This window comes from Neopsephotus bourkii, unplaced genomic scaffold (genome assembly GCF_033783945.1).
Source record: "Neopsephotus bourkii isolate Nb327-2 ecotype Australia unplaced genomic scaffold, CSIRO-AGI_Nbou_v1 NB_1189, whole genome shotgun sequence".
In the NCBI taxonomy this organism is placed as follows: Eukaryota; Metazoa; Chordata; class Aves; order Psittaciformes; family Psittacidae; genus Neopsephotus; species Neopsephotus bourkii.
This window is the reverse complement of record NW_026901674.1, coordinates 49,588-75,659: the sequence shown is the minus strand read 5'-3', so window position 1 is coordinate 75,659 and position 26,072 is coordinate 49,588. Positions and strand designations below refer to the sequence as shown.

The 26,072-nt window shown below is 46.5% G+C and overlaps 2 protein-coding genes and 1 long non-coding RNA gene across 4 annotated transcripts in view; 1 reads left to right on the top strand and 2 right to left on the bottom strand.

Moving 5' to 3' along the window:
- Window positions 1-1,426, bottom strand: part of INSYN2A (inhibitory synaptic factor 2A) — a 46,006-nt gene extending 44,580 nt beyond the window's left edge. The window contains exon 1 of one of the 2 annotated variants that reach the window (XM_061364086.1): window positions 1,074-1,426. The gene's annotated coding sequence lies outside the window, so the exon portion shown is untranslated. The remainder of the gene's footprint in view (window positions 1-1,073) is intronic. The other variant, XM_061364085.1, reaches the window with a different exon arrangement.
- LOC133218047 (uncharacterized) overlaps window positions 1-15,230 on the bottom strand; it is a 59,991-nt gene extending 44,761 nt beyond the window's left edge. Inside the window, exon 1 of the long non-coding RNA XR_009727040.1 lies at window positions 14,840-15,230. This is a non-coding gene — a long non-coding RNA (uncharacterized LOC133218047). The remainder of the gene's footprint in view (window positions 1-14,839) is intronic.
- The window catches only part of LOC133218045 (dedicator of cytokinesis protein 1), a 180,076-nt gene that overhangs the window by 144,872 nt on the left and 9,132 nt on the right, over window positions 1-26,072 (top strand). The gene's annotated exons all lie outside the window — the stretch shown is intronic.

The window sequence follows — 26,072 nt, the reverse complement described above, 5'->3', positions numbered from 1 at the left end:
CTCCTGCGTGCGGGATTTTAGCTGCTTAGACACACAAGGTCAAACCCAACTGCTCCATCCCCCGTTCTGACTCCTGGCAGAGGAGGGGGGGACCAGTCCTTTGGGACAGACACCACGGGAGATGGTGACATAAGCGGAGAATTCTATTCCCTGCTTTCAGCATTCCAAGATGTCCCTGTTTTGCCGGGGCTGGCTGCACCCCCCAAGCAGACCCAGGCTGGCTGCAGCCCTGCACCCCGTCGCTGCTGCACCTCTGTGCAAACACAGCACCGAGTAGGGACGCTGGGGTCTCAGGGGAGGGTTTTTCCTTGCCGTAGGAAGGCGGGATGGGGAAGCAAAGCGGGAAGCTCTGGATATGCCTCGCAGGAGGCAAGGTGCAGGGCTGTGACTTTGGTGCTGGAGCTGTCCTACCTTCTGTCCCAGTTGCTACTGCATTTTCACAGCATCTCCGATTTGGACGATGGGGATGAGGGAATGGTGGAGCCAAGGGGGAGAACCACCGCTTCCTAGCAATGACAGCTCCCAGAACAGCAGCAGCTTGAGGCGCTGGCGAGGGTCTGGGCTTGCTCTGGTCGCTAACGAAGTGCTCTCCTGCAAGTTACCGTGTGGGTGCCCACGTCCGCTGCCCGTCCCTTGCCGCGCCGCACGGGCGCTTCGTTAGGGCAGCGTTTGGAGTGCCCAGCGCTGAAGTTCACCAGCGGCGGTAGCTCCTCGCCATCAATCCCGTTGGAAAGCTAAAAGCACTTCGTTCCTCTTCCAAAACCGTTCCAGCTACAGCTCTGCCCTCCCGGCTGCCCTCGGGAAGGCGGCACTGGACGGAGGGCTGGTATCTTTCTAGAAGAAAGTCGCGGTTTGGACGCGTGTTAGGGATATTCTCTCCTTATCTGTCATGAAAGTTATTGAATGCAATAGCTGCTCGCAGGCAGGCACAGGCACTATTGCATAACGCTGGCGCTCAGCGCGCTGCTTCGTGCTCATCCCTGGCGAAGTTTGGGGCAGGAAAACCGAGGGGAAGGGGGGATTTGGGGGTTCCGAGAAGGGAGGGGGGGCTCAGGTCAGCGCGGCGGGCTTACCTCGTGCTTCCTCAGGCTGAAGTGTCGGGCTGGGCGCTCCCCCTGCGCTGCATCTCCCTCCCTCCCGCCGCCGGGGCCAGCTTGGCCGGCAGCCGCTCCGCGCATCGGCCGCCGGAGCCGGAGCCCGAACCGGAGCCGCCCGCCCCGCCGCTCCTCAGCTGCGGCCGCCCGAGCGCTCGCTAGAGGCAGCCGCCGCCGCCGCCCGCTCCCCCCGCTGCCCTCATGAGCTGCGGAGCCCGGCTCGGGGGGGCGGGAGGAGGCGCCGGGGGATCCACACGGCCGGGTCCCGGCGGCACCGGGGGAACTTGTTGAGCGGGACCGGCGGGCGGCCCCGAGCCGGGCGGGAGCGGCTGAGGCGGCGGGAGGAGCCGGGGGCCGGGCCCGGCGGCGGGGGGCGGGCCGCTGAGGCGGCGGGAGGCCGCGGGCTGAGGCGGGGGGGGGCTAGCGAGCAAAGGAGGGGTGGACATAGGGACCTGCGGTGGTAGCGGTTACTCTGTGCGGTATATGCCCCTCTGTGGTGGTAACAGATGTGTTTGGAAGCGGTGGGTCCACGCTGAGCATCCCCGGCTCTCAATCAGGAACACGGAGTAGAGGCCGAGTGGGCGATGCTGGTACATTGGGGATCCCACCCCAGCGCCCGGTTAGAGCTGTTTTGCACGCAGATACATATCCATAAGGTGCTGGATGATTGCGTGCTCCCATCTGGCTTTAAACCCTGGATAAAATGGATGCAAGTTAAAAGCAAAGCAGTTTGACAGAGCGGCGAGGGCCAGCAAACATGATAATGTCCTTAAAACTTCAATCCCATCTTCCTTCCTCTTCTCTTAAACCACTTTGCCATTTTATAGAGGGCTTTTTAGATATGTTTTTCATTAAAAAGGGTTAGGAATGAAGTGGGTCATGTGGATTTAAGCAAACCTGTCGATATCATGAGAGGCATGATGTGATGGGTCAGTCTCTTTCCCTCGGAGGATTGCAGTAGTATCCCTGTTTAATAAGTGCTTTTAACCACAGCACGAAACCCGCTTAGCCTCACTGGGGACCACATAGTTTGCCTGTAGCAGCACCATCTCCACCACCAGTAGCGTTGATAGGGATTATTGATGATGGGGTTTGCAGAAGGGACCCCGGGTTGGAAGCCGGACGAGCCCCAGCACGGGATGCCCTGCTGCTGCGGGGGGTGAAACCCATCCGGTAGGTCCGTCCCCAGAGCCCGCTGCAGCAGGAACACTGGCTCCGGTCCTGGATGTCTCTTTAACCAGCTGGAGCAGAGCATTGCACCAGTGACCGGGGCTGCTGCGGCAGCGACTCCACCTTCTGTGCTGGCTTAGCCAGAGCCCCACGGTGGGTAAAGGGATGGGTACGGACCCGGCTCTCACATGAGCACCCGCCTGGCAGCGTGGAGATGAATGCACGGAAACCCTCGGCTGTTCCATTGCCGTTCAGCGGGAGCCGAGGAGTGTTCAACAAATGAGGCAGTCAGCAGAGGGCAGCTGAGCTGCTCTCGCTGTCTCTACCTGTCCAGGTACTCCGGCACCCTCCTCCTCCCCTGCTCTTTACTGCTGCTCTTCAAAGAGGGTGCCCAGGGCCGTGTGTTTGCATCCCCTTGCGGCTGTGCCCTGGGGCATCCCGCAGCGAGGAGGGAGCTGATGGCACGGTTTTAATTGCAGTTTAGATCTTTCTAGCTTTCTTACCAGAGATGTTTTTCTTCCCTTCAAAGACATAGGTGGAAAGAACTAAAATATCAACTTTTTTTTTGCAACAAATATCGTGGGTTTTTTGTTTCTTTCTCTCCTTTTATTTTCAGCAGCACTGACTTATGTATTGCAGGACTTCCATGGTTTCACTAACAACATAAATCAGGTTTTGGCTACAGCCTGTATGCAGCCAGGATAGAATGATACAGTGTGGTGATCGCATTGCAAATGCATATACAACTTCAACAGAAGCAAATCAAAGCCTGGTTTGGGTTGAAGGGATCTTAAAGCTCATCCAGTTCCAACCCCTGCCACGGGCAGGGACCCCTTCCACTGGAGCAGCTTGCTCCAAGCCCCTGTATCCAACCTGGCCTTGAGCACTGCCAGGGATGGGGCAGCCACAGCTTCTCTGGGCACCCTGTGCCAGCGCCTCAGCACCCTCACAGGGAACAGCTTTATTAAATAGATCCATGGATGTTGTTGCTTTTCACAAGATGAAAACATGAGCTCTGCAGACAACAACCCAGACCATGCAGACCATCATTGCCAGAAGAAAACGCTATTGCTCAATCACCTTAGTGAAAGGAAAACCCCTCTGATAGAAGCAGCAGTTAAAAATCTTATCTTCTCCATAATGATATTTAAAACCTGTTGCCCAGGGCTCGTTATCCTTGCCCAGCGTTATGTCTGTGCCCCATTTATGAAGCTGAGCACTTAGTCTGTAGAGTTTTGGAGAATTAGAAAGGACTTTCCAGTTGTGGACCACCTTCCTGCTTATCCAGCAGCACGTGTGTAGCTGCTACACTACTGGTGTACATAGAGATGTTTTAAATTGTGATTTGTGAAGAATAGGTTTTCCTGGTTATTGTGCTTGGTGTTACTATAGTAGGAGTAAATACACAGGGGAAATGGGAGGACAGGCCAAAAGGAATGGCTTTAACCTGCCCAAGGGGAGACTGAGATGAGCTCTTAGGCAGAAGCTCTTCCCTGTGAGGGTGCTGAGGCGCTGGCACAGGGTGCCCAGAGAAGCTGTGGCTTCCCCATCCCTGGCAGTGTTCAAGGCCAGGTTGGACACAGGGGCTTGGAGCAAGCTGCTCCAGTGGAAGCTGTCGCAACCTATGACAGGGAATTGCAGCTGGAGGAGCTTTAAGGTCCCTTCCAACCCAAACCAGGCTGGGATTGTATAAATTTATTACAGAACCTTACCACCTCCTTTTCAGGGGAAAGAAGAGTGAGCCTCACTTAATTTGAAATATAAGAGATGTAGATAAAGTTGTGCCTCTTCTCTCTGTAGTCATTTGGGACCAATGCTGTTGTTTTATCTTTGCTAAAATCAAATATTTTCACATTGCTGAGTCTTCCTGCACATTACTTGGGTTGTTCTTTTCATTCCTTTATATTATAGCTGCCCAGCTTTCTATGTTTAATCTGTAATTCCTTTATTTACTTGAACATTGGAAGAAAAATGGAGGAATGTTAAATATGCTTCTCATTTCCAGCTGAGACGGCTGCAAGCTTGACAAACAGGTCCTTCTGCAGTCAGCATTATTGAATCAACTAGGTTGGTAAAGACCTTTAATATCATCCAGTTCAGCCATGCTCCTTGCTTTGAGAAAGGGTAAAATCTGCTGGGCTGTGATGACAAATAAGGACTCTCATAGCCATAAATTGGAGGGATTTAATTTAGTGTTTTGCACCATAGTAAGCTTTTTTGCCATGAGCTTGGACAATTCATTTGGGACTATGCTTATGTCTGTTCTTTATCTGTAAAGGGCGAGTAATTGCACACCCGTTAGATTGGAGGAACACTGTGAAGATAAAGTGGGATTAAGATGATGTGTTTCATACCCACAGTACCTGCGTGCAGCTACAGTATTAAGTAGCTGATGAAGTGAACTGCTATTTATGGGGTTTCTGCTCTAAGAAGGAAAATGCTGAGTAACTTCATTAGCTATGATAGTTATTTGCATACTTGGTATAAGTAAGAGCAGGATTTAGACCTCTTTCTTCATTTCCCTTTGTACAGAAAATGCAACAGCAGCTCTTAGCAGCTGAAACTCAGATACCAAGTTCCAGTTGAATACTGTCTCATAAGGATTCTGAACTGCTGTAGATACTGGTTTCTCATTCATACTAAGACAGAAATCCTAATTTAGGGAGGATAGCAGGTTCTATTTTTTAATCTTTTCACTTTGTTTTTCATATTTTCACCATTTAAGTTCATAAAAGCTCATACAAATGCTTCTGGGAGGGGAACTAATGGTGAGGCACTGGCACAGCTCTGGCTGCCCCATCCCTGGCAGTGTTCAAGGCCAGGTTGGACAGAGCCTTGGGTGACATGGTCTAGTGTGAGGTGTCCCTGCCCATGGCAGGGGGTTGAAACTGGATGAGCTTAAGGTCCTTTCCAACCCAAACCATTCCATGCTTCTGTGGGGATTATGAACTGGTCTGTTGTGGCATGTATGAGCTGTGTTATCACTTGACTAATAAAGCTACTCTGTACAGATGCACAATCCTGCACTAGTTCAATTATCATGCAGGCTGTACAGTTAGGAAATAAATGAGGGTCTGGAAGACCATGATGTATGATACCCTAAATGGCTGCATTTTGTTCATCTTTGAAAGGCAGTTTAGCTTGTCGTTGTTACTGATGATTTGTGCTTTTATAGCCCCTTCTTTTTGCATCTCAGAAACCCTTTGTGCCCATCTGAATAATAAATCACCAGGTTTGATTTGCTCGGTAAGAGCAAGTGGGAAATTACATTCTTATTAAGATGTCTTGAGGAGCTGTAAGAGTGGGGGAAATTGTTTTAAAGGAATATTATGCTCACTTTGTTAAGATTTTGTTTTGTCTTGTTTGTTTTATGACCTTTCCCAATGCTAGGAATGTATCTCCAACTGCTTTATAGCAATGGCAGAAATACTGTTTAAAAATCAAAACCTCAACAATCTGATCCTAGTTTTTATTCCCTTCAAACAAACGGTTTCAGATGGAGGCACCTAATGAAATCTGAAATGAGCAGGAATTCCATCTTGGAATTCAAGTTACAGCCAAAGAAAAGGCCCATGTGGCAAATAACAGGGATACTTTCATCTGCTCCATAAAATCATAGGATAATTAGGGTTGGAAAGGGCCTTAAGCTCCTCCAGTTCCAACCCCTGCCACGGGCAGGGACCCCTTCCACTAGAGCAGCTTGCTCCAAGCCCCTGTGTCCAACCTGGCCTTGAGCACTGCCAGGGATGGGGCAGCCACAGCTTCTCTGGGCACCCTGTGCCAGCGCCTCAACACCCTCACAGGGAAGAGCTTCTTCCTTAGGTCCAACCTGGACTTCCCCTGTTTCAGTTTTAACCCATTACCCCTTGTCCTATCTCTACAGTCACTAATGAAGAGTTCCTCCCCAGCATCCCTATATGCCCCCTTCAGATACTGGAAGGCTGCTATGAGGTCTCCATGCAGCCTTCTCTTCTCCAGGCTCAACAGCCCCAACTTTCTCAGCCTGTCTCCATACAGGAGGTGCTCCAGCCCCTGATCATCCTTCTGGTCTCCTCTGCACTTGCTCCAACAGCTCCGTGTCCTTCTCAAGTTGAGGACTCCAGAACTGTATGTACACAGTGCTGCAAGTGGGGTCTCACGAGAGCAGAGTAGAGGAGCAGGATCACCTTCATGTTTGCTCTTTGGTGGAATAATGTATTATTTGCACACTGATTTCATTAAAAAGAGGATTTTATGCAACTTTTCTGTCAGACTGGAGAACCATTAAATGTTATTTGGTGATGTCAACTCCCAAACCCTCAGTGAGGTTTTCTCAGTTAAATATTGAACTATCTTAAATTTAAATCTAGCATAAAAATACAGGCTCCTGTGTGCTTTTTATGTGTTGTCTTAAAGTTAGGAGCCCAGACTGTAGTCAGGTGCTAATGCAGAATAAGTGAACAGATACAACTAAGCTGAAATAAAATGTATGAAACAAGTGAAAGATGAAAAGTCATAGAATAATGTAAGAGCAAGAGAACTGAACAGAGCAAATGGTCTGAAATGAATTGAATTCACCAATTCTATCAGTGTTCTTAGTCTTAAACTAAGTATTTTGGCTATAATGCTCAGATATTAAGTATTTTGTCCATAATGCCCAGATATGAAGTATTTTGGCCATAATGCTTCATGTCTTTATTGTAGTTTCCAAATTCCTTATGAAGGCACTAAAATAAAATTGCCCTCAAGAAGTTTGATCCATGAGAGAGGAATTATGGCAGTGAATGACAGTGGATGTAAAGAGGCAGGTTGCAATACCATGGACACCTCAAACCTTTAGCATATGTTCACAATTAAGACCTTCTCCTCCCTTTAATGAGGGGCAAGTTGGGAAGGCCCAGTGGTATGAATGAGGAGCCTGCTCTAGTGGAAGGTTTCCCTGCCCATGGCAGGGGGTTGGAACTGGATGAGCTTTAAGGTCTCTTCCCAAACCATCCCATGATTCTCTATCATGTTCATGTCATAATGTGCCATGCAATTTAGCATAGCAACACATCTCCATAATCAACATTTATTAAATAATCAAACCTAAACCAGTTACCACGCTTTGTTAATGAAGTATGTGATAGTCGTGCATCACATTAGAAGACTTAAAAGAACTTAGGCTGAGCAAACTGTTGGTATGTGCATTGTTTCTAGTACCGATGTCAAATATTTGTACAGATAATTATATGTTAAGCTGTGAGTAGTGCCAGTGCTCCAGCTAATTTTATATTTACTTGTTAAATAAAATAACCCAGGAACTAAAGCCTTTGGAAATAAGAATGTGCTACATTTATGATTGACTGCAAAGACTTCGTTGTTTTATGTATTAAGATGGACGTGACCAAGTTTTGCCTTAAGAAAACAATATGAAGTTATTTTTTAAAGTCTGAAAATCCTAAATGCCCCAAATACTTAAATAAGTTGTGTTATGCAGCATAAATGTGCAGATAAACATGGGAAGCCTGATAAAGACATTAAATGAGTTTATGACTGACAGCAGAGGCTAAGAGAAGTCCTTCTTAAGCCTAGGTACAATAAAGCCAGCTTTGTGCTTTATAAAATGCAGTCTCTGGGATACTATATTAAAACCCATTAAAAGTAGCTATGCATTTTGATTTCCTTCAATTTTTAAACAAGCTCAGTGCTTTAAATATTAATACTTAGCAGCAGTCGAGGAGCTTTAAATCAGCACATGCCTTAAATCAGGGGTGTCAGTCAATGCTGTGGTGCAGCCCGATAGCTACAGTGGCTATTGGGGAAGAGGGTGAGATGTGTGAGGTGTGGAGAGGCCACGGTCAATGGGATGTCCATCGGGCAGGGTTTGTAGGCAGAGGTGGTGAATAGGCTCAAGAAAATCATGTTGGTTTAGTTAACACTGTGGTGCTTCCTTGATTTCCCACTGAGAATAGAATATATTACCCTAATAGTGGAGCGTTTGCACATCTGTGCCTCTCATTCTGCCCAAGCCTTGATAGGCAGGAATGGGAAAGCTGTGTTCGACAGGAATGATTGCTTCTTGTCTCCAAATGTTACTCATCATCAGGCTGTCCTGTCATAGTTTGTGCAGTCCCTTGGTGGTCCAGCTTCTGCTGCTTGTCCCTGCCACGTCTGGAGCCACATCTTCCATCAATTGCTGTGTATAAAAAATACCTGCCTAAATTAAACCTACCATCTCATATTTGCTTGAAATTCATCTATTAGCTTCAGCAGCTGCCTCCTGGTTCCAATACTGAGAAATCTGCGAGCAACAGCTGTGTACTCATTTCACCCACCACCTCTGTGAATTGTAAACCTCGGTCACATTAATCCCTCCCCTGCCTTCTTGGAAGAATCTGGGACTTTGTGGCCCCTTCTCCAGGGGCAGATACTTCATCCCCTTGTAGAATCATAGAATGGGTCAGGTTTAAGCTCCTCCAGCTCCAACCCCTGCCACGGGCAGGGACCCCTTCCACTGGAGCAGCTTGCTCCAAGCCCCTGTGTCCAACCTGGCCTTGAGCACTGCCAGGGATGGGGCAGCCACAGCTTCTCTGGGCACCCTGTGCCAGCGCCTCAGCACCCTCACAGGGAAGAGCTTCTGCCTAAGAGCTCAGCTCAGTCTCCCCTCTGGCAAGTTCAAGCCATTCCCCTTGGCCTGTCCCTACAGGCCCTTGTGCCAAGCCCCTCTCCAGGTTTCTCATAAGCCCTCTGTAAGTATTGAAAGGTTGTTCTAAGGTCTTCCCAGAGCCTTCTTTCCTCCAAGCTGTCATTTTGGTTGCCCTTTCCTGTACCCTCTGCAATGTGTTATATCCTCCTTGAGCTATGGTGGCTGTATTTATTTATTGAATTCAGTTTTACTTCTCTGTGAGATGATGTAAATCAAACCTTTCATCGAAGGATAGTAGTGAACATCACCAGGACATTATTTGTGAGCTGAGTTTTGACGCAGGATGATGAGCTGGGAGGGGGAGCTAACAAGGTTGGGATTGATGTATTGATGTATTATTATTTCCCATCAATTTCCAGACGACAGATAAGCTCTGCAGCAACTGATATCTAAATCAGGGGCTTGCTATCCTGGGGGAAGGCACGGTGATGCTAAATGGCCTCCTGTAAGCTGATGCATCTTGTCATGGATGTTTTGTTGGCCAGTGCAAGGGACATTGGCTCTTTAATGGAGAAGAGGAAAGAACGAGTTACTCCCATGCACTTGCAGGGTTCCATGGAGGAAGGGAGGGCTCGTGATCTTGCAGATCTGTACTGATTTTACATGTGCTTCTGGCCTGTCCTCTAACAAAACACTTAATGCAGGATCGTGCCCATTGCTTTTGTCCCTGTATTCCATGGAGGCTCGTTTAGTACAGAATTTATGATGGTTTTAATAATATTATAATTAAACAGAGTTGAAATTGAAAATACTTTTTATAATGCTTCTGTATTTTTAATGAAATCTTGTAATGTCAGGTGGTGTTAGCATACATGCCAATGTGAACATTCCTGCCTGGAAAAAAACCAGTAATGGGAAAAAGCAGAATAGTTGCAGATGTTAATTTTCCCATTTAATAAGGAACCCAAAAAAAGAATAAAGTTTTAATAATTCATAGGGAAGCAATGAGTATTTCCCATTTATTTATGCATATTTATCACTTGGCTTGAATGATAAACATATTAATTCCTGCCTACCAGTTAATGACTTTGGGTAATGTTTGTACTCTCTTTATGCAGAAATTGGCCATATAACTCACAGCTACTTATAGGAATAGACTTAATCAGCTCCATTTTCATAACCCTGAAATACATTTTGTCTTACTCCAAGTAGTTTTTGTAAGGCATTTTTAAAGCATTCTTTATTTTTCTTGCTGTTAAATCCTTACATTTACCTCCTCAACAGATAATGGGTATTCTTCAGCCATAGCAATACAAAGTACTTATTGTTTTCAAGACTTGTTTTTGCCAGATGTCAGGAGTGGGTTGAATGCTGTAGACTCTGTTGGTTTATTTTGCTGTTCTGATTTAAAATGTTATGCCCCAAAAAGGAGATCTGATGGTGTTAAATGTATGGACATTATATCAGGAAAACTACTTTCAAAATGATGAAGTATGGAGACAGGCTGAGAAAGTTGGGGCTGTTCAGACTGGAGAAGAGAAGGCTGCGTGGAGACCTCATAGCAGCCTTCCAGTATCTGAAGGGGGCTATAGGGATGCTGGGGAGGGACTCTTCATTAGGGACTGTAGTGATAGGACAAGGGGTAATGGGTTAAAACTGAAACAGGGGAAGTTTAGATTGGATATAAGGAGGAAATTCTTTCCTGTGAGGGTGGTGATGCACTGGAATGGGTTGCCCAGGGAGGTTGTGAATGCTCCATCCCTGGCAGTGTTCAAGGCCAGGTTGGACGGAGCCTTGGGTGAGATGGTTTAGAGCGAGGTGTCCCTGCCCATGGCAGGGGGGTTGGAACTGGATATCTTAAAGTGCTTTCCAACCCTAATGCTTCTATGATTCTATGAATAGCCACTAAAGGTGGCAGTGGAGGCAGTGCTGCTGAATTCAGTTCATTCTATATAGTTTTCCTGTAGCCTGTGCACCGGTTTGGGTTTTGCTTACTCTTTGTTAATGTTTTTTCAGGTTAGATCTTAGGCAGAAGCTCTTCCCTGTGAGGGTGCTGAGGCGCTGGCACAGGGTGCCCAGAGAAGCTGTGGCTGCCCCATCCCTGGCAGTGCTCAAGGCCAGGTTGGACACAGGGGCTTGGAGCAAGCTGCTCCAGTGGAAGGGGTCCCTGCCTGTGGTAGGGGCTGGAACCATATGAACTTTAAGGTACCTTCCAACACAAACCATTCCAGGATTCTGTGATTTCTTATCTATTTTGAGTACATATCAGAGCTGCTGCTTTGCCTCAGTGGTGCTTGTTTGAACGTACTTCATGTTGGTGGAGAAGCCCAGGACTGAGATATGGGAAACCCTTGGATGAGTTCGGGCATGGAGCTTAACATCATAAAATGTAAAAGAAGTTCTGCTTCATCCTGTTGCTACTGCTCTGCTGGCAGTTTGGGTGAGAAAAGGAGGTGGGAGTGTTCATCATAGGATATTCTTGTACATTCACCTGGGGTAGCATTGGAAGGATTCCATGGTAAGAGCTGAGCTCCATGGGGCAAACCAGCCCCTTCCCACTGCCTTCCCCTTCCTGGGCTGGCAATCCTGTGCTTCTTCCTCTGCTGCCACAGCAGCCAGAGAGGTGGGTTTTTAGTTTGGACCATTTGAAATCACTGATTTTAATGTTTTGGGTTTAATTTTACTTGTTTTCACAGCAAGAGATGAAGTCTCAGGTGTGGATATGTCATTTAAAAGGTCTCTCAGCTTAAGCTGCTTTTGATAACCACATGCATCAGCTGTATGTATGCAAAAGCAATTGCACAGTTGAATATGCATCTAATACTGGTCTTAATGTTAAATGTTACTGTGTTGAAAATGATAAATGACTTCCTATTTGCAAGGGGATTTACTTTTTTCCCTTATGATTTCTACCAAGACGAAGTTGAAAGGAAAATGGAGTTCAATTATACATCACTTTTTATTTCTGGCTGGAAAACTAGCACTTCAGAAGGCTTTGCTATAGCTTGAATACATTGAGCGTGTTGGGTATTAGGAAAATTACCTAGACACGTCGTGCACGTCAGTCAGTGAGGTATTCACTACAGAAGGTGTGCCCCTGAAAAGCTTTAGGTGCTTTTTGGTAGGTCTATGAGCACAGAGAAACCTGAATTAGCTTCATCTGAAACCAGCTGAGCTTTAGGAGCAGGTATTCCACCTTCTCTGGGCTTACTGCTGCTATGCTAGGCTAGCTATTGGGCATCACTGTGCAAACATGGAGATGCTGCCCTCAGGTCTTGGGGTACCTGGGTGTCCCCCAGCAGCCAGTGGGTGCAATGAGCTCTGTCCTTCAGGAGCTCGGATGCTGAGTGCCATGTTTTGCCTTCTCGTTGGAATGGGAAAGGGGCATGAGATGACCTGAGTTTATAAGTGTGGTTCTTTAACTTCCAAGGGTGTGTTGGTACTAAAATAAACAGAATAAACTGTACTTCAAATTTCAGCTTAAAACCTGTGTGCGTACAGAAGGACCTCCTGTGTTCAGACCCTGGTTTAGTTACTTCCAATGGTTGTGTGCGCGGGTGCTGTCTGGTCTCTTGCTTCAGTTCTGTGGTTCTGCTTTCTTAAAACAAGCCTTTTGGATTTGAAATATTGCAACTGATTAGATCTATAAGGCACCATGTTTTTCATGTATTCTAAATGCTTTTTAAACAAACCCATTTCAATTTAATGCTCTTTGAATACATCCTTATTCTACACCTGCTTTAGCCCAGCTCCCATTTACTCTTTATTCTTACCCTGGGAGCTGTTGATGAGGGTTGAAAGCAGAAATCACCTCCTATTGCCCCCCTGCCCATAGCTGAGTCAGTGCTGGTGTCTTCCTGACCTCTGCTGCCTTTTTTTTCTGTGCTGCCTCCTGCTCATACCCCAAAACTGAGCAGTTCCAATGCAGCTTTGTGTAACTCTGGCTTTGCTGTCCCACCTCCATCATATTCCTAGCAGGAGCATCATGTTTTCTTTTGTGCTGTTGAATATTGTGATTGGCCCCAGATTAGAAGAGAAAGTTCATTTTGTCCTTAACCTACCCCATAGTCTCCTTGTGTCCTGCTGGTGTAGGATCTCTGCTGAGTTTAAGCGTGCTAATGTGTACAGCAGGAAAAGGATAAAGAGCTATTTATCAGTAGCCCCCTGTGGGAGCGTATTATGTTGGGCTTTCTGGTCATCATGCCAAATAATTGTGAAAAAGAGGTTTAATTACTTGAGTTTTCCACAATAGAAATGTTCAGCTCTTTTTTTGCTTACATTGCATGGTATAGGTTGCTTTCACATTCTTTTTGTGAAGGCACTTTGAAGCTCTCCCTAAGCTTGCACGTTGTTTAGCAATAGGCTGGCGGAGAGAATCCCCCAAAGGATTCTGAGTTACCGTGAGTTTCACAAGAGCTGAAATTCACATTTCATCATGTTACGGGGAGGAACTGTGTCATTCGTGGAGATGCAACCCACGTATTATTGTTGTCAGGTTCTGCAGGGGGTTCCTTCCCTGTTTCCTTTAATTAAATGCAAAGTACTAAGTAGGTCTGTGTTCCTTGGTAGTGTGTCCTTATGAAATATAGATGTGGCTGCTTCTCAAAATACCCATGGAGCACCTCCCACACTGCCTTTTGGAAAATACTTTAATCTGAACTTCATAGAATCACAGAGCCCCAGCCTGGTTTATGTTGGAAGGGACCTTAATGTTCTTCCAGCTCCAACCCCTGCCATGGGCAGGGACCCCTTCCACTAGAGCAGCTTGCTCCAAGCCCCTGTGTCCAACCTGGCCTTGAGCACTGCCAGGGATGGGGCAGCCACAGCTTCTTGCTCTTTGTTGGCTTAAGGAAACTATGCTGAGTTTTTCCCCTGCTCCTGACAAACTTTGCACATATTTGTCGTGGTTTAACCCACAGCCAGACAGCTTGTTACCCACTCCCCCCCCCTTCTTGCCCTCCCCTTACTCCTGGAGGGACAGAGAGGAGAGTCAAAAAGAAATGCAACTCCCACGGGTTGAGATAAGAACAGTTTAGTAACTAGTGTACAATACGAATCACCACTGCTACCACCAACGACAACAATGATAAGAGAAAACAGCAAAGGAAAGGAGTACAATACCACGCGCCGAACCACCAGTCCGACCCGGCCGACCCCCTCTCCTTCCGGGTCCTCCCCAGTTCCCCCCTCGGCATGACGTGCTGTGGTATGGAATACCTCTTTGGTCAGTTTGGGTCAGGTGTCCTGTCTCTGCTTCCTCCCGGCCTCCCCTCCTCCCTGGCAGAGCATGAGACTCACAAAGTCCTTGGCCAAACCAAAACATCACCTCTATCAGCTTTGTTCCGAGCCCGAAAGTCAAAACACAGCACTGCACCAGCTACCAAGAAGGAGAAAAAATGACTGCTGCTGCTAAACCCAGGACAATATTTTACCTAAATACAGAAAAGGGCTGCAGGAAACCTGGAGAGGGGCTTGGGACAAGGCCTGTAGGGACAGGCCAAGGGGAATGGCTTGAACCTGCCCGAGGGGAGACTGAGCTGAGCTCTTAGGCAGAAGCTCTTCCCTGTGAGGGTGCTGAGGCGCTGGCACAGGGTGCCCAGAGAAGCTGTGTGACTTAAGATGTAACCTGCCTGCTAATTCTCTTATTTCCCCTATTGGTAAATGGATATGTATAAATACGATTAATTTTGCTACTATACTATGAAATATAACAGAAAATTGATCTTAAATTAGAAATGTCTTAGTAAAGGGCCAGCCTGTTGTCAGCAGAGCCATCTTCAATCAGTTTGACTCCCCTTTGGAGAGGAGGGAAGCAGAACGTTGCCTACAATGGCATTTTCATTTTGATAACATGCAAATGCGAAAAGAGCTTTGTCTTTATTTTTAACACTGATGAGAGCCTGGCAGTAATTCTGTCTGCAAGGACTGAGTAACCTTCTACAGCACTGAACGCTGAGCAGCACAGCACATCATAGACTCACAGAATAGTTCGGGTTGGAAAGGACCTTAAGATCATCCAGTTCGAACCCCCCTGCCATAGGCAGGGACACCTCACACTAAACCATATCACCCAAGGCTCTGTCCAACCTGGCCTTGAACACTGCCGAGGATGGAGCATTCACAACCTCCCTGGGCAACCCATTCCAGTGCCTCACCACCCTCACAGGAAAGAATTTCCTCCTTATATCCAATCTAAACTTCCCCTGTTTCAGTTTTAACCCATTACCCCTTGTCCTGTCACTACAGTCCCTAATGAAGAGTCCCTCCCCAGCATCCCTATAGGACCCCTTCAGATACTGGAAGGCTGCTATGTGGTCTCCACGCAGCCTTCTCTTCTCCAGGCTGAACAGCCCCAACTTTCTCAGCCAATCTTCATATGGGAGGTGCTCCAGCCCCAATCATCCTTCATGGCCTCCTCTGGACTTGTTCCAACAGTTCCGTGTCCTTTTTATGTTGAGGACACCAGAACTGCACACAATGCTCCAGGTGAGGTCTCACGAGAGCAGAGTAGAGGGGCAGGATCACCTCCTTCGACCTGCTGGTCACGCTCCTCTTGATGCAGCCCAGGATACGGTTGCTTTCTGGGCTGCAAGCGCACACTGAAGCCGGCTCATGTTCATTTTCTCATCGACCATGTTCGTTTTATTCTTGACATTATAGGCTGCATTCCCCATACTCAGCATCTCTTCTGTCCTGAAACCTTGGTATGAGAACGGCCCCAGTGGTAGGGTGTGATGGTTTATGTGCTGAAGAACCAAAGGAAGATATCAGTTAAAAATGCAAAAGCTTCCCTAAAGAGGCCTTTTCTTGCATGTTGCTTTTTAATCCAAGCATATCTAAACTGTGTCTATCAATTCTATTTGATGTCACAACAGTCAAATGAGAGGCGCCAAAAGTAGAGGAATTTGTCTTAAAAATGGCTGTTGCTTTTATACGTGTATTCAGCTGGCAGGGCCACCTATCTTGTATGAAGAGGAGGTTCATTTAAAAGATAATGTATCATCTTCCCTTAGTATTCCCATGATTTGTCATGGTGACATCTTACTGCAGTGTGATTTACCTGCTGCAGAGACAATATCCGTAATCCGTGTAGGCTGTCACAGTTACTGAAATGACTGCAGCACAGTCATTCTTAACGTGGGGTGCCACTTGTCTTAAATTAGCTTTTCCTTGTATTTGCAAATCTTCAGTTGAATACCCCATCCCTGGTGCCCATCGCAAGGGGGTGGAACTGGATGAGATTCAAGGTCCCATTCAACACAAACCAGTCTCTGAGCTTCTGCCTAAGAGCTCATCTCAGTCTCCCCTCGGGCAGGTTCAAGCCATTCCCCTTGGCCTGTCCCTACAGGCCCTTGTCCCAAGCCCCTCTCCAGGTTTCCTGCAGCCCCTTTAGGCCCTGGAGCTGCTCTCAGGTCTCCCCTTCAGGAGCCTTCTCTTCTCCAGGCTGCCCCAGCCCAGCTCTCTCAGCCTGGCTCCAGAGCAGAGCTGCTCCAGCCCTCGCAGCATCTCCATGGCCTCCTCTGCACTCGCTCCAACAGCTCCACGTCCCTCTTGTGCTGCTGCCCCAGAGCTGGATCAGGGCTGCAGGGGGGTCTCCCCAGAGCACAGCAGAGGGGCAGGATCCCCTCCCTGAGCTGCTGCTCATGCTCTGGGGGTGCAGCCCAGCACACGATGGGGTCTGGGCTCATGTGCACCCTAAGGCTGGGCCATTGGGAGCTTCTCTTCACCCAACACCCCCAAATTCTCTCCTATTATTACACTCTAGCTTTGCTTTTATTTTAGCTCTTCGGTAACTTCTCTTTGCTCTAGAGAAAGTTCAGCTTTTTTCCCTTGTCATTTATCTAACACTCAGTGCTGGAACAGATATGTCCTTCATTTTGAGAGTGCTTCAGCAGATGATAATAATAATTACAGTTAAATGAGCTTCCTAACTACATTGTGAAGGAAGCAAGACATCATTTTGTATTATGAAATCTAAAGCAAGAAGAAAGTCTTTCTCTGGGTCGAGGAAGGCAGTCAGTTTGTGGTTCATATTAGCATCAGGAGCTACATTATTCACATGTTAAGCCTGGACCAAGATGATTTTGCTCTCTGTTTTACATGTGCGTCTGCACTCGCTCCTGTGGGCTGCTGATTTGTGTCTGTCTCTCTTTGATGCTTGGGGCAGAGGATGTGCAGGACATAGTGAAGTGCTTTTGTGTCAGTAATTCCCCAAACTGAAAGAGTTGATGGGAGTTTTGAAGACCAAATGAACGTGTGTGTTTATGAATACATCTATTCACTTAGTTTGACTCCAAGCCCTAACTTAGTACCAGATAATAGCAGTGGCACTTAAACTGGGCAGCTGAGGTTTCCAGGATGCAGGTGTACCTTGGAGATAGGCTGTCTCCAGTCAGCTTTCAGTATAGGGAAGAAACATTCTGGCTTACAGCAGAGTTTGAAAGGGGTGAATGAGATGTTTCTGCACAGAGATGTCTTTAAGTGACAACTTTAACCTGCCCGAGGGGAGACTGAGCTGAGCTCTTAGGCAGAAGCTCTTCCCTGTGAGGGTGCTGAGGCGCTGGCACAGGGTGCCCAGAGAAGCTGTGGCTGCCCCATCCCTGGCAGTGCTCAAGGCCAGGTTGGACACAGGGGCTTGGAGCAAGCTGCTCCAGTGGAAGGGGTCCCTGCCTGTGGCAGGGGTTGGAACTGGGTGAGCTTTAAGGTCCCTTCCAACCCAAGCCATTCCATGATTTTATGTCAGGGTGCATTGACTTGTCCAGGAGGAGGATCAGAACAGTGTTGTTTTAACCAGAAGAGTGGAGGTTGAAGCTAAGAGGAATGTATGGGAAGGAGAATGCTCAAACGGTCCTATGGGGCACCTTGAGGTGCTCACCACCTATTTTTGCAGCCCCTCAGAAGCGCCTGTGCATGGGTAAGGAGGTAGTGTGTGCTGTCATAGGGATTAAAAGCTCTGGCCATGCAGCAGGGAAGTGGCTGCTGGTTGCTGTTGACGGGAACATCAGGTGCATTACCACATAAATTACTCTGGGGAGCAGCAGCAAAGCTGACAAAACACCATTAAATGCATTTGGGGACAGTGTATAAACCTTAAACCAACCAATACCGCTCCATAGCCCTGTGTCTTCATAGATGGTGTGAAAATGTCGATGCACATCCCTCCACTTTGCTGTGGATTCCCATCTCTGAAGCCTTACTCAGAGGTTGCTCCTTTGTGTGGGGCTCTGTGGAAACCACTGCTCGAAAAGGGACTGATGTAGGGACAGAGGAGCTCTTGTTTGTTCTGTGTCTCCTTCCTTGTCCTTCCAAACGTGTCCTGGTATCACACAAATGGGAGGCAAGGCTTTGAGTCCCAACCAGTGATAATTACAATAAAAGTAAGTGATTCTAATACCAGAATGGTTCCAGTCCTATATTCACTGCTGTGTGTGTGCAGAATTCCCCAAACCTCTATTTTGCACAGCTTTTCTTTATTTATTTTACTGTGTAAGTACTTCATGTATCCTTAAATACTGTTGTTTTCAGGTTTTTATTACTCGTATTTATCATTTTATTGTTAGTATTAATGGAAGAGTCAACCAACATAACTGAAACAGATTTATTAAGGGGAGTCCTCTAGATTTTCAGTGAAATAAGGTGGGGAAAGGCAATTGCATTTAGGAAACCAAAAGGAAATGGACTGACCTTCGGAAATCTTAAGCACAGAGACTTCAATTGGAGGGCATACTGTTTAATACCGAGATGGTAGAGAGCTTTGTAGAGTGAAGCACTTCTGGTTGAAATGGGCTCCTTTGAAAAAGAGCCTTAGAAAAATGATAAATGGTGGTGTTAAAATGTCACATTAATGTTTTGCTTGCTTTCTATGAAAGCTAATACAAAGCAGTTTCAAACTAGGAACACCGCGTATCTCCTCATTGTGCAAAGCATCAGGTTCATACTTAATAAGCCTTTTACAGAATGAATTTCAGTAGAGCTATCGTCATCTTGGGTCCTGGTTTTGATCTCTCTGAAGATCCTTTTGGCTCTTCTTGCCAGAGAGGTTTCCCTCTACTCAGAGTTATGGGGCTGTTTTATTACTTTTTGCAGGTCAAAGGAGGTGATCCTGCCCCTCTACTCTGCTCTTGTGAGACCTCACCTGGAGCATTGTGTGCAGTTCTGGTGTCCTCAACATAAAAAGGACATGGAACTGTTGGAACAAGTCCAGAGGAGGCCACAAGAATGATCAGGGACTGGAGCACCTCCTGTATGAAGATAGGATGAGAAAGTTGGGGCTGTTCAGCCTGGAGAAGAGAAGGCTGCGTGGAGACCTCAGAGCAGCCTTCCAGTATCTGAAGGGGGCCTATAGGGATGCTGGGGATGGACTCTTCATTAGGGACTGTAGTGATAGGACAAGGGGTAATGGGTTAAAACTGAAACAGGAGAAGTTTAGATTGGATATAAGGAGGAAATTCTTTCCTGTTAGGGTGGTGAGGCACTGGAATGGGTTGCCCATGGAAGTTGGGAATGCTCCATCCCTGGCAGTGTTCAGGGCGAGGTTAGATAAAGTCTTGAATGACATAGTTTAGTGTGAGGTGTCACTGCCCATGGCAGGGGGGTTGGAACTGGATGATCTTAAGGTCCTTTCCAACCCTAATTATTCTATGATACTATGATTATAGGATTTGCATATGACCCCAGGCTGGTTTGTGTTGGAAGGGACCTTAAAGCTCACTCAGTCCCATCCCCTGCCATGGGCAGGGACACCTCCCACTAGAGCAGCTTGCTCCAAGCCCCTGTGTCCAACCTGGCCTTGAACACTGCCAGGGATGGGGCAGCCACAGCTTCTCTGGGCACCCTGTGCCAGCGCCTCAGCACCCTCACAGGGAAGAGCTTCTGCCTAAGAGCTCAGCTCAGTCTCCCCTCAGGCAGGTTCAAGCCATTCCCCTTGGCCTGTCCCTACAGGCCCTTGTCCCAAGCCCCTCTCCAGGTTTCCTGCAGCCCCTTTAGGCACTGGAGCTGCTCTCAGGTCTCCCCTCCAGGAGCCTTCTCTTCTCCAGGCTGCCCCAGCCCAGCTCTCTCAGCCTGGCTCCAGAGCAGAGCTGCTCCAAGCCCTGTGATTGTAAAGCCCTGAGCAGCCTGATCCAACCTGGAGCAGTTCTGCTTTCAGCTGGCTGGAGGAGAACCCTCCTGATGTTCCTTGCGTAGCCATGACCATTATCCCAGTGCTAAATGCTCTTCTTCCATGCCCTACCTATGAAAATGGAAGATTTCCTTGCAGTTTGTGCTCTTTTCATGAAAATCAGCCTTTTTTCCATTTCCTTCTGGTTTTGGAAGCAGTGTGGCTCAGCTGGTCAGGGTGTAGCAATCAGCATTGATGTCCTCTTAAGGATTTCCCTTTAAAACAAGTTTTCTATTGATTGATAGAGATTGAACTGTCAGCGATCAAATCTGGATGTGGAAAATATGGTTTGAGATAAAACAAGACCTGCAAGACTAAGGAGGCTAATTTTCACCTATACACTTCTGCGTTGTGAATGGGCCCACACTGAATCCGGTCAACCTAAATGAGTGCTGAGCTGCTTAAATCAGATGGGGTAAAGGAGATGGCACATCTTATCCAGGAGTATTGAGAGCAGAGTTTGCGAGCTGAAAAACCCCTTAGTGATCTTTATTTGCAGAAAGCACAGTGCTAATGTTTGTGGCAACAGGGTTAATACCCCAAAGGTTCATCACTCATGTTATTGCACACACTTACTTCTGGTTCTCATAGGAGTAAGACTCATGTTTTATTCCCTCCATTTACTTGGAGAAAGGCAGGATTTGGCCTAAGGAAGTTGGAAGTTGCATGTATTCACTAAGGAAAGAAGTGATCAATGTTAACACTTTGCACTCGTTTATATTCTGCTGCTGTACCCATGGAAGAAGTTTCTCTATATATGTATCTTTAGGGCTGTTTTGCTTGGGTTGGTTTGTTCTTCCTGCCCTTACTCGTATGACAGCACAGGCTGATGCTGCTGGTAGAGGCTTAGAGAATCTGTGTCATTGCCTTTAAGTGCTCTGTGAACTGTTAGGATGCAGTGACTGTGACTCCCATCCTCTGTGCACTGGCTGGAGGATGCTGCTTGGGCAAAGTGCATTCTCCAGCACCCAGAAAAAACCCATTTTCAGCAGAAAGTGGGCAGTATGCTCCTGGGGAGCTATATTGCCTTCATATAGAGTGATCCCCGTTCCTGGTTTGGGCATATTCAGGGTTGGGTCTTAACATTCCTGTACTTTGACCAGCGCATGCAGTGATGTGACCAGGAGCCTATGTTGATGCATTTCAACCAGCTAATCATAGAATGGTTGAGGCTGGAAGGGACCAGTGGAGCTCATCTAGTCCAACCTCCCTGCTCAAGCAAGGTTGCCAAGGGCACATGGCTTAGAGTTGTGTGCAGATGGCTCTTGAATATCTCCAGGAAGGGACACTCTGCAATCTCTTTGGGCAACCTATTCCAATGCTCAGTCACCCTCATAGCAAAGTTCTTCCTCATGTTCAGGTGAAACTTCCTATGGCTGAGTTTATGTCCCTTGCCTCTTGTCCCATCACCTGGTATCACCAAGAAGAGCCTGGCCCCATCCTCTTGACAGCCTCCCTTCAGATGCATATATACATTGATCAGATCCCCTGGAGCCTTCTCTTCTCCAGGATGAACAGGCTCAGCTCCCTCAGCCTTTCCTCACAGGAGATGCTCCAGCCCCTTCATCATTCTCATAGCCCTTCGCTGCCCTTGCTCCAGGAGCTCCATGTCTCTCTTGTACAGGGGAGCCTATACCTGGACCAGGTACTCCAGGTGAGGCCTGTGTGGGATCATTATATATTATATGACATAAAATATTCTCTAGAAAAAGAAATGCTGGGACGTCCTCTGCCTTACCCATGTCGGAATGTCATGATATCTTCCATATGTTGCTTAAGTGAGCAAAGGTTGGAGAGACACTGGATTTCACCCATAGCAGGGAGGTCGCTCATCCTGCAGTGCAAGCTTCTGTGGCAGCTAGTGCTCTTAACTGCAGTTACCAAAGAGTCGAGATTTGGGGCATTTTAAAGGTGGGATTTTATCTTGTGAGCCCCTAAGTGGTGACAGTTTCATTTGTGGCTTCTAGAAATGATACCAACTGATTTTTATTCCTTTAGTTGTTGCTAATATATGTAGAATACGTGCTGTAAACAATGAGAAAACTTCATTTTTCTGTCCTTACTGACTGTAATTGTGAGGGATTTAAACCATTTTCAACAAGTAAATTGTATGAAAACCCTCTAGAAGTCAAAACATATTGAGAAGTTCATTCCATATGTTTATCAAGGTTTGGCTTTGTGGGTTTTTTCCAGTATTTATTTATCAATCCATCACATTTATATATATGTAAACGTGTGTGTATATATATAAACGTTTTATTAGAATTTATCATTTATTTAGTTACCCCTGTAGCCTTTTAAGGCCATGAAAAGAATTTTTTATTGGAAAATAAATGTAACTCAGGCTTCTTCCATCTCTTCCTGATCATGGTAATAGAGGCATTAGGATAAAACATCTCTTAACTTAGTGGAGTTTTGGTTTCTCTTCATTTTTCTCACTCTACATAAAGAGCTTTATGTCTCCAACTTAGAGATTCCCTTGGAAGAAGAAGGACAAGACTGGTTCAAATAGGATGTTTTACCCCTCAGGGAGAAAAGCATTGGCATGCGGTGTCTCTCCTGCAGGGAATTCTCATTGTGAAGTATTTCAGTGTTAGTATTACTGGTGGAGATGATTTGATATTAACATTTTCCCTGCCCGTACTTGTTAAAGATCCAGTTGAACATTTATTATCTTATTGTAAAGATAATTGAAGGAAATAAGCACTTTCTCAGCATTCATGGGCTTCTTCAGCTTTTCCTTCAGGACTGTATTTTATAGGACTCATAGAATCCCATCCTCTTTAGTGCTGGAAGGGACCTCAAAGCTCATCCAGTTCCAACCCCCTGCAATGGGGACACCTTCCAATAGAGCAGGTTTCCCTGCTGACACACTTTCACGTGTCCTGGATCCTACACTTTTGCTTTGGGAATACTGAATTCCCCCTTGCCTCAATGTACCTTGTTTGCAAAGAAATAACGAATCCAGCGCCTCTGCTTTTGGGCAGGAGAGAAATTAATTGCATTAAGCTGCGTACAAAGCACATTAAATGCTCTTCTCTCGCATGATGTGTAGCAATTATTTTATTCACTGTGTGACTACTTCATTTCTGAGCTTTGCAAGTAAGGAAGGACGTGAAGGGCTTTCACTCCAAACCTTGGCACCCTTTCAGTGAATTAATAGCTAATAATTGCCCAGGGCAATGGCAGGACCTCAGTGTTGCCCTTGCAGTACTTGCTGTATACACATAGGCCTGCAATTACTCCTACAATTACAGTTGGAATTGATTTCTTTGAGGGAATGAGATGCCTTTTTTCCCTGTATTGCTTGCAGTGGTATCGTGCAGCAGGTGCCAGATACCTCCAAAGCCAGCTCAAGATTCAAAATCAACTTCAGATTAAAATGTAATGCTGTTGGTAGCTATTGCTAAATAGTTAATAGAATGTATTAAAACCACCTACAGTACAAATATTGCCTATAAAGAATTGCATGGTTTTTTTTGCATTGGAATTAAGAGCACGCTGCCTGCAAAGGATAGCTCAGTAAGTGCAAAGAATCATAGAGTCATCGAATACTTAAAATGATGGAAAATAAGCAGAGGACTGATAGTGGACTTTTTCCTAATATTTAACAGGTGTTTCTAAGCATCAGGAGCTTGAACAGTCTTCAGCAGGTGGGAAACTGGAGATAAATGTTGTAGCAGGGGTGTCTGTGTGTGTAACACAGTGTTGGCTTGAAGGAACAATATTGCATCAAAGAAAGAAAGGGGTTTTGTTATCAAGATAATACTAAGAGCACGAATTGGGGCCTACAAGGATGCTGAAGAGGGACTCTTCATCAGGGACTGTAATAACAGGACAAGGGGTGATGTTCAAACTGGAACAGGGGAAGTTCAGGTTAGATCTAAGGAAGTTCTTTATTGTGAGGGTGCTGAGAGCTGGCACAGGGTGCCCAGAGAAGTGATAAATGCTCCATCCCTGGCAGTGTTCAAGGCCAGGTTGGACAGAGCCGTGGGCTACATGGTGTAGTGTGAGGCATCCCTGCCAGTGGCAGGGCTTGGAACTGGCTGATCTTAAGGTCCTTTCCAACCCAAACCATTCTGTAATTCTATGAATCATTGTTTTATGCAGGGACAGAGGGCAAAAGAGTTGATTAACTGGTCAAGGACCCTGACCCATTCTGCTCAGCACCACTTCTAGGGCTTGGCAGAAGCTGACATGGCATTTAGCAAGTTTCTGTAATTTTCTTGAACTAAAACTTAAATCACAGAATCCCAGCCTGGTTTGGGTTGAAGGGACCTTAAAGCTCACCCAGTTCCAACCCCCTGCCACAGGCAGGGACACCTTCCACTGGAGCAGCTTGCTCCAAGCCCCTGTGTCCAACCTGGCCTTGAACACTGCCAGGGATGGGGCAGCCACAGCTTCTCTGGGCACCCTGTGCCAGCGCCTCGCCTAAATGCTACAGAATCCCCTCACGTTCCCGTTCCATTTCCGTTTGCTAAGCTTGTTTATTTCCCTGCATTTCTCTTTTTCTCTCCAGAAACCATTGCAGGTTTTTAACAAGCTTTCACATTCTCATATTTTCACTTCCACGCTCGCACGTGGCAGCAGTGCTCAACCACCCCACATTAAACTTTCATGTTTCCCTCCCGATTCTCACCAAGCTAATTAAGAAGATACTCTTCTGTAATTATCTCTCTCTTCAGTGACTCATCTTCTTCCCAGGTTTATGGGGACAGTCATAGCAGCTCCCCCTTAAAGTGCTGTGTGGCTCCAAGGGGAGGGTTGTGTTGCCTTGGCAGGAGATAGGGATGCTGGAGCTGAAGCGAGCAGTGTATGAGCAAATAGAGGAGGGGAGAAGGGTCACCATCGATGCAGGGAACATGGCAATCAAATTCATCCATATCTCAAGCTCTTTCTATAACTAGAAATGAATATAAAACACATTTGAAAGTTTCACAGTTGTTCCACATTCCTTTTTTTTCTCATCCAAGGTTGCCATGATAATTTGCTCAGATATGAAATTCATCTTTTGACTGTTGCAGCTGTGTATATTAACTTAAATGACTCACCAAGCCGGTAGATAAACACAGAAATACGACCAAAGCTATTAACCACTTACAGAAACTACTTTGTCAGAGGAAGCAGAGGCTGTATGTTGACTGCTGGGCTGCTGGAAAGGGCTGGGTTTGCAAATGTGGGCTTGATGTGTTTATGTACTAGATATCATAGAATCATAGAATAGTTAGGGTTGAGAAAGGACCTTAATATCAGGCAGAAGCTCTTCCTTGTGAGGGTGCTGAGGCGCTGGCACAGGGTGCCCAGAGAAGCTGTGGCTGCCCCATCCCTGGCAGTGTTCAAGGCCAGGTTGGACACAGGGGCTTGGAGCAAGCTGCTCTAGTGGAAGGTGTCCCTGCCTGTGGCAGGGGTTGGAACTGAGTGAGCTTTAAGATCCCTTCCAACCCAAACCAAGCTTGGATTCTATGACATGTAAAGGCAGTTAAAGATACGTTTCTGTGTTTGCAAAGCAGCAGACTTTACAGATTATTTGAGTGAGCACCTATAAAAAGGTACCACGGGCAAACAAAGTTCATCCTCAGCTCTCCTTAGCATTTATGAACCAGCTACAGAACCTTATGTGAAGTGATGGACTGAATTACATCCACAGCCTGGGCTTAGGCAGCCAATATGAAATATTTATAAGTCTGGCTAGCAATGAAGCATCACTTTGATTGATGACATCATTAGGGGAAAGAGGACTGAATATGGGCTATGGAGTATTTCCTTGCAGACATGGGACCTTTTACAGTGTCTGTTACGTAGAGTGCTTATTATACAGTGCTTTGACAATTAACTTTCTGAGATGATCTCAACTTATTTACATTTCAGAGTGGTAAACGTTATCTTTGTGCAGCCTCTTCTTGTCTTAGTCTGTTATAAAGCTCTTTTGATGTCATGGAGCAGCAGCTCGGGTGCCTTTCCCCTTTCATATTCATGCCACATGCACGTGCTTAAGAGCTCTCTTCAGGTACTTTTCATCGTGTAGAAAGTACAATACTCCTGC